Source organism: Pleurodeles waltl, chromosome 6 (genome assembly GCF_031143425.1).
Source record: "Pleurodeles waltl isolate 20211129_DDA chromosome 6, aPleWal1.hap1.20221129, whole genome shotgun sequence".
NCBI lineage: Eukaryota > Metazoa > Chordata > Amphibia > Caudata > Salamandridae > Pleurodeles > Pleurodeles waltl.
Window position 1 is genome coordinate 759,876,762 of NC_090445.1, and position 18,209 is coordinate 759,894,970.

The following is an 18,209-nucleotide window of genomic DNA, read 5'->3' on the forward strand; positions in this document are numbered from 1 at the left end:
AGTGATATCTAGGTGCAGTGCCTTATTCAGTGTGCTCTTGCCTTGTTCTCACAAAGTTTCTGGTTGCAAAGGGTTCTGGGTATGTGTGGGAATGTGTTTTGTAGTGCTGTGGTCAGGTGTGTGTATGTGTCTCAGTTGTGGGGTAAAGGTATTATCCAATGTGGTGCCGTGTTCTGGTGGAGGTGCCTTTTTTCCCATGGCGCTTCGAACTGCCAATGGAATAGCCCCGTGTTGAGAGCATGGTGCAGATTTGTGAATCGGTATTTGGCGGGCGAGATGTTCTCGGCGAGGCGGTCCTGGTGGTGCACACGCCTCCTTCACACCATCGTTTCGGCTGACGGTGTTGTTTTTTGGGAAATATTTTTGGTGGGGTTGTGTTGGTGACTCGGAATGCGTTGGTCTTCAGACCGCCATCCCTGGCGGTCTTTCAGCAGCAGCTTACACAGTGGTCTTTGGTAAAGGCAGCCAAAGTCAGAATGACCACCTAAGACCGCTAATGGCACCTTTTGAGTGTCCTCAAGTGCTCTGGGAATGCATAGTTGTTGACGTTATACAACCCAACTGGTGTTCAGAATGAGTACATTATTGTAGTTATGAATACATTTTCTAAATGGCCATATGTTGAAGTAGTTGATAAAATCAACAATGATTATATGTTAAACATTTTGGATCATATATTTCAGTGAAAGGGTTTGCATACTTATATTGTATATGATATTGGTGTTCAATTCACATCCACCGAAGCAAAGAGGTATATGAAGTTGTGTGGCATAAATCAAAGGAAAACATCACTCTATAATCCAAGACGTAATAGAGTGGTGGAACGCTTTAATAGAATTTTGAAGGGGACCATCCAAATTGCTTTAGAAAATGGGTTGAGTTGGGAACAACAGATCATAAACACTGTCTGATCTTATAGGACAATAGAAGTTGTTGCTACAGGCTACCCCCCTTTTGGGATTATGAGAGGAAGGGAACCTACTTCCAAGTGTAAACGTGGTTGGTTAATTGGCACTGATGTAGTGAATTTGTCAGTGGAAGAGGTACAAAACAATATATGGAAAAACATGATGAATATAAGTCATAATAATAAGAAACAGTCTGTCTGATTACGATCTTGGTGGACGTGTTTACTCCATCACAAACGTGACAAATATCCCATTCACCATTTTACAATTCAATTATATCCTATAAAAATAAGAATATGGTGGATGAAAAAGCTGTCACGTTTGTGACGGAGTATTCCAACCACCAAGATCGTAATCAGGCCTTCAGTGTTAAACAGTGTAATATTAAAGTACGAGAATGGGTTAGCATGAATAAATCTGGTAAACTTCCCAAAGGTTTTAGTATGTCTTATGTTCCTCAAAAAGTGACTCAAGTCTTTAAAACTTCCATAAGACTCGAGGATGGTAGAGTGGCACCATGTACCAGGGGCAAAGCTATTGTGTATATGCAAGAGTTTGATGATGATATTATTTGTGATTACAGTAATGTTGAATGTGATAATTATGCAATCAAAGGATGTTTGGCATTTTAGATGCATGAGTTTTGAGGGAAGAAGGAACTTTGCCATGTGATCTGCATGTATCCAGATTTGATTTGACTCTTGATGCTACAGTTCCTGCTAATCCACATGAAGATGAATTTTCAACAGAAGCTCCAGATAAACCAAGGTGATCGAAGAGAGTAACTAAGCATCCAAAAGCTTTGGATGTTTTCGGATGGGATTATAATTGTTAGCTTATGAATAAGTTATAAATTGATTATTTACTATGCATACTACATGGTGTTTTATAGGCCGATTATCACTATGGGTTGGACTTTGCATTTTATTTATTATTTATGAAGCTTATTTGTTTTTTGTGGAATTGTTTTTCTCTATTAAGAAACAAATATATATTTTGTTATGAGGAGAGGGGTGTGTAGTATTGAGTGCAATGTTAGGGTGCTAGTCCTTTTGGCCAAAAGCATGTAGTGACCATGCAGAGAAGTAAGCATAAAAATACTTTGGTCACATCAATAGACCACAACAGCCTAAACAACACTTTACTTTACTTCTCTCAGCCACTCCTCTGTTCCAGCCATCAACCATCCCTATCTAACTGTCTCACCACATTCCAATTTTAACGCCCTAACATTCCATTCTACTCAACACTACCCTCTGCCTCCATTTCATTTTGAGCATTCCTAGCCATCTCAATACTGACTCACTTAGGGACTGAACAATCTCTTGTGTGCATATGCTACTGTGTGTGGACAAGGCGGCTGTATTGCCGCTCGCATTCAACACACTGCATCACTCCTTGACCCTTCTAACTAACAGAGGCTTTTTAGGGCATGGGCAAAGTGGGCAATTGCCCAAAGCCCCCACTTTCTGAGGGGCCACATGGGAGAGGGGATTTTCCCTCTACTTGACCTCTGTGTATCTGTCAACACCAGGACAGTGCGCCCTCTACAGGCCACATAATGCAAAATGACAAACCTTCTGCAATGTAATTAATCATGCATTGTGTGCTGATATTGCATATTAACTTTTTGCACTGCAGGTAATTATCTTGAAATGTCTTTAATACTGTTTGAGATGTATTGTTCATTTTAAAGCCTTTCCTGCTGCCTGGCTGGGTGTGGCAGGTGGGCGGGGCTTGGGTCTATTTAAGGAGCCCAGCTCCACATGCTCACTATTTAGAGGTCCCGGTGCAAAGCAGCAGCATTTTCCAGGGCTCCTGTTCCGGAGGCCTACTTGGAAATTTCCTGGCCCTGTCCTCATTATGTTGCTGATCTTCAAGCCGGGCAGTAAGGCAGAGTTCGGGATAGACCTCAACTGTGTTTTCGAGAAACATTTGAGTTTTTGGCTTTGTGATTTACCGCGTGTGCGATTTACTCTTGGCACTTAACCCTTGCAGTTTGGATCAGCAGAGTGCCCGATCATTTCAAGGCATTTGAATCTTGATGGTTGAATCAGCAACAGTGAGCGCGATTCATTCTTGGCAATTAACCCTTGCAGTTCGGATCGGCAGAGTGCGCGATCATTTCAAGGCATTTGAATCTTGATGGTTGAATCGGCAAAAGTGTGCGCGATTCATTCTTGGTAATTAACCCTTGCAGTTCGGATCGGCAGAGTGCACGATCATTTCAAGGCATTTGAATCGTGATGGTTTAATCGGCAACAGTGTGCGCGATTCATTCTTGGCAATTAACCCTTGCAGTTCGGATCAGCAGAGTGCGCAATCATTTCAAGGCATTTGAATCTTGATGGTTGAATCGGCAGCAGTGGGCGCGATTCATTCTTGGCAATTAACCCTTGCAGTTCAGATCGTCAGAGTGCGCGATCATTTCAAGGCTTTTGAATCTTGTTGGTTGAATCAGCAACAGTGTGTGCGATTCATTCTTGGCAATTAACCCTTGCAGTTCAGATCAGCAGAGCGCGCAATCATTCCAGGTACTTGAGTCTTGATGCGCAGTCTGGCAATAAGGTGCACAATAATTTCTGGGCGATTGAATCTTGAAACTTAGATCAAACAGAGTGTGATCTTTCTAGACAAAACACGTTTAGTCAGTTTGGCTATTCCACAGTATAATTCATGATTCCTATAGCAGTTAATCCTTTGGGAACGAATGTACTCATTGACTCTTGTTGTGATGTAATTGCTATTCTAAGGATTAACTTGAGAAAGTTCAATGTTTAGAGTATATGATTATAAAAAGGTCACGTTATTTAAAAGTTCTTGATCTCTCATGTTATTAGAGCATAAAGAGTTAAAACTAAGTTTATAAAGATTAATGTGAATGGCCTAGCTATTGTGTTCTTAACTCTTGCTTCCACAGGTCTCCTTCCCCGTTGTTCCCAACCTAACCCCCATCCCTCACTTGGCCATTCTTTAATTCTGTGCTATAATGGCTAGTAGAGTTTGGAGCTGCCAAGAGGTGGACATATTGGGAACAGGCGCAAACCCCGAGGATCCGGTCTTGCTGACAGTATCCTACTTCTCTATATAAAGCTTTCTCGCTCTCTCCCTACCTCTACTTCTGACTCTGTCTCTCTGCCCTGTGTCATTTTAAGCATTTTTAGAGTCCTAATCAAGACATTTTTCAATAGTTTTTGTGTGACCCTATTAATTATTTAATATATAATTTAATATTGTTTGGCATCATGCTGGCTTGTGTTGGAAGGAAATGGGTAATAAAATTGAAATTTGTTCCATACAGTAGCTCCAAAATATGACTTGCCCAGGGCCCCCAAAATCCTTAAGTTGACACTGCAGAATACTTGCATGTGGAAAGGTGTGTCCCTCCCCTCCATGTGGGGCCCACTATGTTTTCAGTTAAGGATATGAGTGGAGGGACGCCTATTTAAGGCGACCTGCCCTGGGGGCTGTCCTGAGAAGGTACTCGCGCTTTGTATCGTGTTATGCGCCTCTATACTGCGATATTATTTTAAAAGCTACCTTTATAACTATTTGTGTTCTTTTTTTAGTTGCTTATTGTCCTGATTTTATAGGACTTATTGTAACCCCCTTACCTGCACTCTAATCGGTTCTCCCACCGCTGTTTGGCGGGTCCGGTCTCTGGGGTATTGATTTTGGGCGCCATCTTGGAGTGGTGATCACTCTGGGTGGGGCTGCTGACGAGCGGTCTAGCGCTCCGGCTGAGTGGAGGGACGCCTATTTAAAGCTCCCCTCACCGCGCAGCGGATACGCGCAGCGGATACGCGCAGCGGGCGTGCCTTCGCTGTGCCAGAGTCGTGCCAGAGTCCTGCCCGTCTGCGCCCGTCCGCGCTAAGGAAGCGCGGCTCGTGGCAGAACTCTGGACCTGGTAATCATGACTGTTCGTTTGAGAACCTATAGTAGGTCCGATTTACTGGCCCTTCGGGGTCAATGTACACATTGCGAGTGTTCGCCTGTAGGCCCGTTGTGTGGCCCATATCACTGTAGGTGCGGTGTATGGTCATTGGAACCCCCTTCCCTTATACGCTCCTTAGGGCCTGCTGTAAAGAGGACAGGACAACGGGACTTGAGTATCTGGAGCTTAAACGTCAGATCTGTGGTAAAGCACTATCAGGAGATTTACGACCTTCTTGCTGATGGTTCGCCGGATGTGCTTTTTCTGACGGAAACCTGGCTCCAGGACTCTGACTCCTCGATAACTAACTTAGCTTTTCCCCCAGAATATGCTATTTTTACTTTAAATCGTACGACTAGAGGTGGAGGTATTGCGATGGTCACCAAACGGTGTTATCCCTGTCAGTGGAAAGCCGCTGAACTTCTGGGGTGTGAGGGTGCCCTATTTAAAATAGCATTTAGTCATCAGTTTACCCTCTCTGGGTTCTTAATTTACCGGCCTCCGGGCTGTGATTCTGTTTTTAGGGCTGCTCTTCCTGAGTATATTAGCATAGAGGCACTAGGATGCGAAAATTTTAATGTTGTGGGAGATCTTAATCTCCATTTGGACTGTCCTTCCTTACCTACTATTAGGAGCTTTTTGGCGGATCTTGAGGCTTTACAGCTCTCGCAGATGATTTCCTTTCCCACACATAAAGGTGGTCATATTCTTGACCCGTTCTTCACAAATTTAGAAGGTCTCAGAGTTCTTGGGTCCTCTCAGCTGGTCTGGACAGACCACATGCTGGTGAAAATGGCATGCTCTCTGTCTGACTCTCCTTTTGTATCTCAGGATAGATTTGTTCTTAAACGACATTGGAACAAATTAAGTCTGGAGGATTTTTATCATCAGCTCGAGAAGGCTCCTTTAGGTCCGCTCACCGAGGTCGATTGTGGATACGACTCCTTCTGTGAGTGGATTTCTGGTGCCCTCGATTCTCTGATTCCTATGTGTTGGTCTAAGTGTCACCGGAAGGAGCCGAGCCCTTGGTATGATACTTCCTTGGCATCTCTTAAGAGGGTCTGTAGACAGGCCGAAAGATTATGGAGGAAGTCATATGACTCTGATCTGAAAATATGTTATCTTGCTAAAATCAAGATTTATCACAGGGCAGTGTGTCAAACTCGTGCCTCCTTTTATGCTCAACAGTTTCAGAATTCTACCAATCCATCGAAACTTATTTTTAAAGTATTAAAGGACCTGATGGCGAAGAGAGTAATTGTAGGGGAATTATGCTCGGATTCACATTGTGAGGGTTTGGCCTCTTTCTTTTATGAAAAAGTGCAAGCCATCTATCGCACTTTCCCAACGGGTTCCCTGATGCTAGAGCAGGTTGGTCGCACCTTAGGTGAGGGGGAATGTCTTTCCATCTTACCCCCCTTATCTCTGGAGATGTTTGACTATCTCAGCGCCAAAATTAAGTCTGGCTCTCCGGCTGACCCGTTGAAACCGGCCCAACTTAAGACTCTGGCACCGGTTTGCCGCTCCCCGGTACTGTCCTTGATCAACCTGTCTCTTTCTTCTGGAGTGGTTCCCGCTAGATGGAAGCAGGCAGTAGTTACGCCAATTCTGAAGAAGGCGACCCTTGACCCCCTTAAACCTGAAAGCTACCGCCCTATCTCCCTTCTTCCTTGGGCCACGAAAATAGCAGAGGCCCATGTGAATGCCACTCTTACAGACCACCTTGGTAGGTTTAACATTCTTGATCCTACCCAGAATGGGTTCCACGCGGGTCATAGTATGGAGACGGCCCTCCTCTCGATGGTCGAGCATCTGCGCTCCGTGATGGATTCCGATCGGACGGCGGCACTGTTGTTATTAGATGTTAGTGCCGCCTTCGACACGGTCTCGCACGGAATTCTGGTTCGGCGTCTTGAGGAGGTGGGCGTTTCTGGCTCCGCCTTGCACTGGTTACGTTCCTTCCTTACGGATAGGTCATTCCAGGTGGCGATCCCGCCCGGTAAGTCGTCATTCTACCCGTTAGACCAGGGAGTCCCACAGGGGTCTTCACTGAGTCCCACCCTTTTCAATCTGTATGTGAGACCGTTGGCTGCGGTCGTCAAGCGGTGGGGCCTAACTATGGTGTCCTACGCAGATGATACGCAGCTGGCGGTCACACTGAGTGGGGACTCAGACCTGGAGGCTCCCAGGTTTTGTGAGGGTCTGCGGGAAGTGGCTAACTGGATGAAATCCAACTGTCTCCAGTTAAACACCAAAAAAACGGAGATTATGGTGGTTGGTAAACAGGTGGTTTTGTGGGATGATAAATGGTGGCCTTCGGAGTTGGGTGTGACTCCCCTCCCAGCGGTAGAGATAAAAAACTTGGGGGTATGGTTTGATTCTTCTCTGAGTTTCATCTGTCATACCAAGAAGGTGGCGGCTTCCTGCTAAGGCATCATCAGAGGACTTCGACCTATCCTCAAATTCTTTGATGCACCTACAAGACAGCTGGTGGTTCAAGCATCAGTGCTGTCTAGGTTGGACTATGCCAACTCCCTATTGGCGGGGATAAACCATTCAGAATTTCGGCGGCTCCAGCGGGTTCAAAACGCTGCGGCCCGACTGGTGACTGGTCTCCCCAGGCGATGTTCGGTGTCCAATACTCTGCGCTCTCTCCACTGGCTCCCTGTGCAACAGAGGATTAGATTTAAGGTTCTCTGTTTTGCATTTAAAATCTTAAAGGGTACCTCCCCGCAAATCATGGAGAAATTACTGATTCCTTATGTTCCCTCTCGCACTCTTAGATCGTTAGGCCAAAACTTAGCAGTGGTTCCGCGCTTTAAGCTGAGCAGAATTGGGGGTCGCTCCTTTCGAGACCTGGCAGCGTGTTGGTGGAATTCTCTTCCTCCACAAATCCGGGCCATTGATGAGCTTCTTCAGTTTAGGCGGGCTATTAAGACCTTTTTATTTGTCTAAGCTTATTTGTTGTGTTTTGTCTTCTTTTGCCCGCTTTTAGTGCTGTGTTGTGTTTTCCCTTCTCAAAGCGCCGGGACGCCCCTTTGCTGGGGCAGCTGTGCGCGGTACAAATAAAAATAACATAACATAACATAACATATCATGAAACTTATTAAGGGAGCACAGCAGTCAGTGAAGGGCCATTTTGTAAAAGCTAAAGAGATATATGAAAATGTAAGTTGACGCTTTATCATGCCATTCGTGCTTTTGAAAATGATTCTACCTACGACTATATGAATTGCCTGTTTCGGATTCACTCACCTCGAGTTAATGTTCTTGCTTTGGTTCAGCAAGCAGATCATAAGAAGCTGATAATACCATTTTTATGGTAGGTCCTCTGGTAAGTCAAGTAACATATGTAGCAGGAGGGAAAGAGCAGGAGGCTGGGAGAAGGACATGGTGGTTTTCGACATTGAACTAGAAAGCCAGGGGGGAACTGTATGTGTTAATATGTGAGCGTGGCCATAAAGAATATTGCCCTTGGCGCTTACAAAAGCATCTGCATAGTGACAATATCCATTGGGGTTTGTGATCTGAGTGGCCATGGAAGAATTCAGAAATATATTGTGGAGGTGTTCATGTGCTGATGATGCTGAGATGTGCTTTTTTTGTGCAATTTTGCATGGTGGCATAAGTGTATGGGAAGCCATTCATGTCAAAATTAAAGCTCCCCATATAGGACACCTTCTGAAAAGCCTAGCATGCTGCAAAAATAATATGACACACCCCAAAATGAATGCAACATGGTCAAAATAAATATGATCCCTGACACAGTGAATCTGACTTGAAACAAAACAAATATGAAACCTGGCAGAGGGAATATGTGATTTAGTGAATAATCTGAATTCAACAAGAGATATAATGAAATATGTATCAATTATACTGAAATAACTATGGCCCTCACTGTAAACTATAAAGCAATCACTGAAACAAATACAATATTCATAAAAAAGAATGGGACATTTCTTGAAATGACTGACATATGCCAAGAGTAATATGAGATACGTTGAAATGAATATGACATATTGAAATGAAAATAAGATACTGAAATGAAAATATTATATTCTGAAAAGAATATAATGCACATTGAACTAATATAACATACACTGAAATGAACATTAGACATGTTGCAATGAATATGAACTGTGTTGAAATTAATATTACAGAGATTGCAATGAATATGAGATATACAAAACTAAATAGATGATTTAAAATGAATATGGCTTGTGTTGAAATGAACACAAAGCCCAATGAATTGAATTTAACATGCCTTCAAATGAGTATGCCAGAGTTAACATTCTCATGATCTTTGTTAACATGAACATGATATGTATTGAAATTAATATGATACATATTGAAATTATTATGAAATGTATTAAAATGGATAAGTTGCATCTCAAACTTAATATGACAATAGTTAATATGAATATAACATCCATTGCAATAAATATAACATTGATTGAAAGGAATACTACACATGTTAAAATGAATATGACATGAGTTGAAATGAACATGAGCTTCATTTAAATGAATTTGATATGTTTTAAAATGAATATGAGTAACGTTAAAAAGAACATGACATTTATCAAAATGAATATGGCTTGCATTGAAAGTAATATGATGCACAATAACATGATTAAAATATGTGCTGTGATGGCTAGGATTCATGTTAAAATTAATATGATGTGGTACTTTGAGTGAGACATCCATTGAAAGGAATATGACACATTCTAAAATGAATATGGCATGCACTGAAATGAATACGAGCCCCTTTGAAAGTAATTCAACATGCCTTAAACTGAATATGAGCAATGCTGAAATTAAAATGAAATTTGTAAAGATGAATATGTTACGCTTTTAAATTAATATGATAAACATCAAGAGGAATATGACACATTAGGACACGTAAAGATGAATACGAACCACTTTGATTGAATATGGCACCTGGTGAAATTAATATGGCCCTATCAAAATTAATATGACATTCATTAACATGAATATGACACTTTTTGAAATGAACATGAAACTATGTGAGATAAATGTAGCATGTTTTGAAATGAATAAAGCACATGTCAAAATGAACACAAACAATGTTAAAATGAATATGAGCCCTGTTTAAATGAATATGGCTTGCACTGAACGTAGGTAGATTTGCTTTAAAATTGATATTACATATTGAAATTAATATTACATATTCTGAAAGGATATTATATGGATGGAAATGAATTAACTAAAATTAATATAGTACACATTTAACAGAATGTAAAACAACAAAATAGCTTTTACCACACATCCATTACATCCATTAATTTACATTGCAGGTAAGCATTTCTACATTTGTCACTCAGTACTTTATCAACCCGGTAAGTATTGTTGTAAATAACTTAATTTTTTTTAAGTGCATGCAGGGGTAAAGGGAGATAAGGATGATTTTAGGGTTTAAAGGTGGGTAGAGATAAAGGGTTGTAAGGAAAACTTTAGAGTTTAGTGGTGGATACAGGTAAAGGGAGGTAAGGGTGATTTTAGGTGTTACAATCACTCATTTCTGCATGTACATTATGTTCTGCAACTCAATGCTTTATAAATCATGTAGACACTTCTCAACCTCACACACGTTAGGTTAAGTATTTGAGCTAAATTTGGTATCACTGTTGCCTATACCAAACCTTTAAATTATCTTTGTGTTTGCTGGTTCCATTTTTTCCACACATTGTATAAGTCTCACTTCAATGATGACTTTTTTTCTGTTATTGTAATTATTCACATGCTTGATAGTTATCCATGTGCCTGCAGACAGGGACTTTCCAGTCAGGTACTTTCCAGAGTGATTCATGTACCACCAATACAGGGACTTTCCACTCAGGGACTTTTATTCACATGTTTGATAATTATCCATGTGCCTGCAAACAGGAACTTTCCAGTCAGATACTTTCCAGAGTGAGTCATGTACCATCAATACAGGGGCTTTCCAGAGTGATTCACATGCCCTTCTAGAAAACACTAACTACCTATAAATACTCGGTCAAATCCCAGTCGGCGCTTGGCTTTATTTCCCGAAAAGAAACCCTTAGCCTCCTTCCCATCCTCCTGGATCATCACACCTTCTTCTCCCTGACCCAAGCCTCCTAGTCTCTCATGGTGACATCTGCGTCCCCGCAGTCATCTCTGGGCAGTTCATAGGACTTCTCTGATCCCCGCATTTCAGAAAAGACCAACCTGTGAGTGGCGGTGGGAAATCATCTCCATGGCTGCAGTCAATCCGGAATCGGCCAATTGGTCATTCTGACATGTGAGGGAGTAACTTTCATTGAAAGGAAGGACAAGCAAAAGAAGAGAAAAAAAAGTTAGTATACTATGCCTTGTTTCTCCTCCGCAACAATGCTAAAAAAAATTAAAACTTAAGACTTGTTCATAATTCTGGCATAAGACTCACACGTGATCTGCTGGAAGCTCAAGAGACTATTTGCAAATTTTTAAAGAGAAAAAGGGAATTCAAAAATAAGGAAAGGAAGAACAGTCACACAACAATAGCATATGACATAATTTTCTGCCAGGGGAAAAAACGGTGAACTGTTATCTGAAGCTCATGAAAGGAGTGGGAATTTCTATCCCACAAGAACTAAAGGAGTGCATAGTTCTTGTGTTGTTATAAGCATCTCTGAGTGTATGTACTTCCATTGCTAAAATGTTATTTGAACTATTTTAATGCATGCCAATGCTGATATACTGTGTGTTTTCCTTCCCTTTCTTTGACTCTCATGCACACCCTGAAAGAGAAAGACACTGGGGGAACTCCTGAGCAGAATAGTGAGCTAGACACCACTCCGAGGGCGCAAGTCGTTGTTTCTTTTATTATTTTGTCCCGACCCCCTTCCTTCCTAGGACAGCATCTTATTTGAGGTTGTCATTACTTGGTTAGGCATTGTGTTGGGAGAGAGTAGGGTCCAATATAGTTTCTGTGAACAAGTCCTCCAGATGAGTGGCCTGACAGGGTTTCGGAAGTGAGTAGAGGTAGAGGGAGGTAAGTTATCAAAATAAGGGGGTTCCTCTTTAAAAAAAAAAGACACACACAGAGAGGCATGTATATATAAAGAAGAAGGGAACTCTGGGTAGTTCCCATGTTTAGGTGGAGAGCAGCTCCTTTCTATGGAGCTCCCTACAACACCACTGACACTATGAACCTTAAATGTCCACTTTTCTAGAAAAGTATTTAAGCATAGGATTTGTACAGTTCCATTCACTACAAGTTAGAATGTGACAAAGGGCCTGATTGAGATCATGGCAGATGAGTTACTCCATCACAACAGTGACAATATCACATCCACTGAAATATAAATCCCATTATATCCTATGGGATTTATATTTTGGAGGATGGGATATCTTAATCAGGTCCTAAGTCTTATGTCATTTTTATGTATGTATAGAGTATTTGTAAAGCGCATTCCGGTCCGGGGGCATCGAAGCGCTAACTAGGGTGAGGCAACAATGTCTGTAGAGAGAAAAGTACAGGCTATCAAGGGAAAAGCCAGGTCTTAACCCGTTTCCTGAAGATAAGGTAATTGTGCTCTTTTCTAAGATCCAACGGGAGAGAATTCCAAATCCTAGAGGCAGCGATAGTGAAAGCTTTTTCCCCCCACTTCACCTTCTTAGTGCGGGGAACTTGAATTTGAAAGGTGCTGGTAGAACGCAGCAGTCGTGTAGATCGGTGCCACTGTAGTTTAGTAGTCAGATACTTGGGACCAATCCCGTGCGTGGCTTTGTGAGAAATGCAGAGAGCCTTAAAAGAAATCCGTTGGGCTATAGGAAGCCAATGTAGATTCCTAAGGCTCTCCTTAGAGGAGGCTGATCGTGGCAAATTCAATATTAATCTAGCAGCTGTGTTCTGCATCAGCTGCAGTTTTTTAAGTGATCCTTTATCCAAGTTAAGCAAGATAGCGTTGCAATAGTCCAATCTGGACAGGACCAGGGCCAAGGTAGCAGTAACTCTCCATTCTTTTCATATATAGGGGAAACTTGTCTTCAATTTCCTCAGAATCCAGATGCAGGATTTAATGGTCTGATTGACCTGAGGTTGAAAAGACAAGTGGTCATCAAAAAGAAATCCTAGATTCCTTGAAGTGGAACCAGATAAAGGCAGAGTGCCACATTCTTTAGGCCACCAGTTAGGGGACCACTGTGCCCTACTTATTCCAAAGCAGAGAACCTCGGTCTTATCACAGTTCAATTTTAGCCAGTTGGCCTTCATCCAGCTGCTTACCGCCAACATGCAAGCATTAAAACGGGCCGCAACTACCTCCACGTCTTTATGGATAGGTATGATAATTTGATTGTCATCTGCGTAGGAGGTTGGGATGAAGCCAAATGAGCGTATTAATTCTGCCAGAGGGGCCACATAAACATTAAATAAAGTAGGGCTAAGTGATGAACCCTGAGGAACACCACAGGGCAGAAGGTAAGAGGGGGATCTAAAATCTCCACTGCTTACCGTAGACCACCTGTTAGTGATAAAGGACTCCAAGAGTTTCAGGGCCTGGTCCCTGATACCTACTTGATGTAGACGTTCTAGCAGAATATGGGGGGCAATGCAGTGGCAGCCCGTCCTTTAGGGCGGAGGGGCCATGCCCCCCCACCCCATGAAGAGTGTCTGTCAGGCTGAACAAAGCTCAGCCTGACAGACACTCTTCATTCTCAGGTCAGGCAGCCAGGAGCAGACATGCGCGATTTGCGCAGACTCCTGGCTGCCTGAGCTGAACTTTGCTGGGCTGAGGAGATCACAGCTCCTATGGGTGTGACCTCCTTGGCCCAGCAAAGGTGCCTCGAGGCCCTCCCCTGGGTGACGAGGAAAGCGTCACCAATTGACACTCTCCCTGGGCGCTTCAGTTTAAGCCCTGAAGCGCCCAGGGTGAGTGTCAATCAGTGACACTTCGTCACAGAGTGGGGCGGGGTCAGCAGTCTCACTGACCCCATCCCACTCTGTGACGAGGCTGGGACTGCTGCCTTTCCTCATTGGCTGACCTCAGGTCAGCCAATGAGGGAAGGCAGCAGTCCCAACCCTCCTGGGACCTGGAGGCTAAAGGTAAGTGTGTGTGTGTGTGTGTATGTATGTGTGTTATGTTTTACATTGATTGTTTGGTGGGCGCGTGCATTTTTGAGTGTTATGAGTGTTGTTAATGGATGTGCGTGCATGTGTGTGTGTGAAAGAATGAATGTGTGTGATCTTGTAAAATGAATGTTTGGTGCATGCGTGCATGTTTGAATGGAATGAGTGTTGTTAATGGATGAACGTGCGTGCGTCTCTGTGTGTGAAAGAATGAGTCTGTGTGTGCCCCCCTCCCAAAGCTGCCGGCCGCCACTGGGGCAATGGTTGTCAAATGCTGCAGACAGGTCCAGCAGGACCAGGAAAACACCCTGTCCCTCATCGACCAGCCTCCGAATAGTGTCTGAAGAGGAGATGAGGGCAGATTCTGAACTATGGAAATCCATGTTGAGAAATGTCAAAGCCCTCTGAAGCTGACAAGAAATTGACCAATTCTCTGTTGATGTATTTTTCAAATTTTTTAGCCAGAAAAGGAAGCAAAGCTATGGGGCGAAGATTGGTTAAATCATCATGTTTCCCAGTTTCCTTCTTTTTTGGTGGAATAATAGTAGTTTCTTTCCAAGCAGAGGGATAGATGCTGGAAGTGAGGACTTCCTGGAATATGGGGACCAACGCAGATACCACCAACTCCGGAACCAGTTGCAGAATAGCCGGAGGGCAGGGGTCTAACGGGGACCCAGATTTGCATTCATAAAGCAGCTTTCCAATTATATCTTGGGATGGCATATTGAACTTGGAAAGTAACCTACAATTATCAGATGTGGCTGTAGGTGGAACGGAGGGGAACAATGCCGTGGTGTCGGCAGGGAAAGAATGCCCCTGAGTCTTATCTAAAATGAAGCTGGAGTAAATATTTAAAATTTAGCTTTCAAAGAATTCTGCATTTTGTTGCAAAAATCTTGAGAGTTTTCCAGCTTGGATGTGCAAGGGGGGTGGTAAGGGCATTAATAACTCTGAATAACTCTCTAGTGGAATTGGCAGCTTTTCTAATTTTTAGCATAAAGTAGTCTAATTTAGCTGTAAAGCAAGCCTCCTTATAACAATTTAAGGCTAATTTCAAATTAAGTTTCTCACTGGCACCCGGATTAAGTCTCCAGCGATGCTCCTGTTGTCTGTATTTCCTCTGGAGTACTTTAAGGTCCTTAGAGAACCAAGGTTGGCTGGGTTTTTTTCCCATGCGTGGTGCATGTACCTTCTGAGGGGCTAATGAATTAATCGCCACCGTAATTCCCTGGTTAAAATGGGCCAGTGGCAGTAGAACAGACATCTTAGGATCCTTCCATCTGCATTTTAGTGCTGTTTCCAGGGATTTAGCTTTAATACTTTTCCATTGTCTTATTAATTTATTCAGGGGTGTATGTATGGGAAAAGACTGTTTTTTAATGAAATTAAAAGTCAAAAGTGAATGATCCGTCCACTTTAACGGGATAGTTATAAGCTTTAATTCTTCCTCAGGACGGGTACAAATTCCGTCAAGGGTGTGGCCAGCTACATGAGTAGGTGGACCTTCCTTTAAAACCCAGTCTAAGGAGACCAAAAGATTAAGAAATTCAGTAACCAGCGGGTTACTACTATCATCAAAATGAATGTTAAAATCCCCTAATATAATCGCTTTAGGGGCCATAACAAACGGTTCCAACAAGTCTGTGCATTCCAAAAGAAACTTAGAGAGGGGACCAGGAGGATGATAGATTAAAAGCCCTTCTGAGACTAAAGAATTGCCATAAAAAGTTTAAAAACCATCATTTCACATGCCTCAGAAGTGGTGCTCCTAGCAGTCCAAATGCAGGTAAGATCAGACCTACAGATAATGGCCAATCCCCCTCCTCTGCCCGTTGTCCTATCTGCTCTATAATACGAATAACCTGCGGGGGAGGCCTCAATGAAGTCTGGGTCCGAGTCAGGCCTAGCCCAGGTTTCAGTTATAAAAAGGCAATCAATATTGAGGGTGGAGATAAGTTCACTAATTTCTAACTTATGCTTGTGAAGGGATCTGGCGTTAATAAGAGCAAAGGACCCCCTTTCCCTAGTGCCCCTTATACCTCTACCATTAGCATGATCAACCTTATTCCCAGCTTCCCTCAGAGCTCTATGCTCCTCCACTGTTAGTGGCCTCGGCGAAGACCAATTGCAGCATGCACATTTCAAGGGAGCCGGATTTCCCGGTATAAGCGTATGAAGGCAAGGACTACCTGCTAGACTGCGAATATCTGGGTAGGCAAGCAGGCCTTCTTTATGGGGAGATGTAGGGTTCCTGGTCCTCTGGCCCGTCCTGGAGCGGACGGGCGCAGACGGGCTTGCCTTTGGTGTGCCTTTGGCGTGCCAGCGGTGCGCCCTCTGCGCAAGTCCGCTGCGCGGCCGTGTTTCTGCTCGCATTAAATCCCCTTGAAAAAACAACTGGACCGCTACCCAACAGGAAGCGTCCTGTCGGTAGATAGGAAGTGGGTTCTAACACGCCCAAACTTCCTGCAAGGTCCGACAGTGAAAATGGACCCCCCGGCTACAAAATTTCAACAGAACAGCCCCCAAACAACCCCCACGAAGAGCACTAGTACAAAATATAAAAAGCGCTTGTGACAGCAGTATACCAAGTAAGACTTCCAAGCAACACTAAAAATGGGAATAAGATATGTTCATTAAAAGATAGATTTAGTGTCAGAAAAGATAATTAAAAGTCTAAAAAATGCCTGTGCGGATGTACTACTCTATAATTAAAAAATAAGAAATTTTGAGTTCGGTAAAATAAAACACGGACGCACGCGCTCACCTAGTCTGCGTGGCCGTGTTTCTGCTCGCATTAAATCCCCTTGAAAAAAACAACTGGACCGCTACCCAACAGGAAGCGTCCTGCCAGTAGACAGGAAGTGGGCTCTAACAGGCCCAAACTTCCTGCAAGGTCCGACAGCGAAAATGGACCCCCCGGCTACAAAATTTCAACAGAGCAGCCCCCAAACAACCCCCACTCAGAGCGCTAGTACAAAAATATAAAAAAGTGCTTGTGACAGCAGTATACCAAGTAAGACTTCCAAGCAACGCTAAAAATGGGAATAGCATATGTTCATTAAAAGATATATTTAGTGTCAGAAAAGATAATTAAAAGTCTAAAAAAATGCCTGTGCGGATGTACTACTCTATAATTAAAAAATAAGAAATTTTGAGTTCGGTAAAATAAAACACGGACACACGCGCTCACCTAGTCTGCGCGGCCGTGTTTCTGCTCGCATTAAATCCCCTTGAAAAAAACAACTGGACCGCTACCCGACAGGAAGCGTCCTGCGGGTAGACAGGAAGTGGGCTCTAACAGGCCAAAACTTCCTGCAAGGTCCGACAGCGAAAATGGACCCCCGGCTACAAAATTTCAATAGAACAGCCCCCAAACAACCCCCACGCAGAGCGCTAGTAAAAAAATATGAAAAGCGCTCATGACAGCAGTATACCAAGTAAGACTTCCAAGCAACGCTAAAAATGGGAATAAGATATGTTCATTAAAAGATAGATTTAGTGTCAGAAAAGATAATTAAAAGTCTAAAAAAGTGCCTGTGCGGATGTACTACTCTATAATTAAAAAATAAGAAATTTTGAGTTTGGTAAAATAAAACACGGACACACGCGCTCACCTAGTCTGCGCGGCCAGGTTTCTGCTCGCATTAAATCCCCTTGAAAAAAACAACTGGACCGCTACCCAACAGGAAGCATCCTGCCGGTAGACAGGAAGTGAGCTCTAACCGGCCCAAACTTCCTGCAAGGTCCGACAGTGAAAATGAACCCCCCGGCTACAAAATTTCAATAGAACAGCCCCCAAACAACCCCCACGCAGAGCGCTAGTACAAAAATATAAAAAGCGCTTGTGACAGCAGTATACCAGGTAAGACTTCCAAGCAACGCTAAAAATGGGAATAAGATGTGTTCATAAAAAGATAGATTTAGTGTCAGAAAAGATAATTAAAAGTCTAAAAAAGTGTTTGCGCCGATGTACTACTCTATTATTAAAAAATAAGAAATGTTGAGTTCGGTAAAATAAAACATGGACACAGGCGCTCACCTAGTCTGCGCGGCCGTGTTTCTGCTCGCATTAAATCCCCTTGTGAAAAACAACTGGACCGCTACCCAACAGGAAGTGGGTTCTAACAGGCCCAAACTTCCTGCAAGGTCCGACAGCGAAAATGGACCCCCCGGCTACAAAATTTCAATAGAACAGCCCCCAAACAACCCCCACGCAGAGCGCTAGTACAAAAATATAAAAAGCGCTCGTGACAGCAGTATACCAGGTAACACT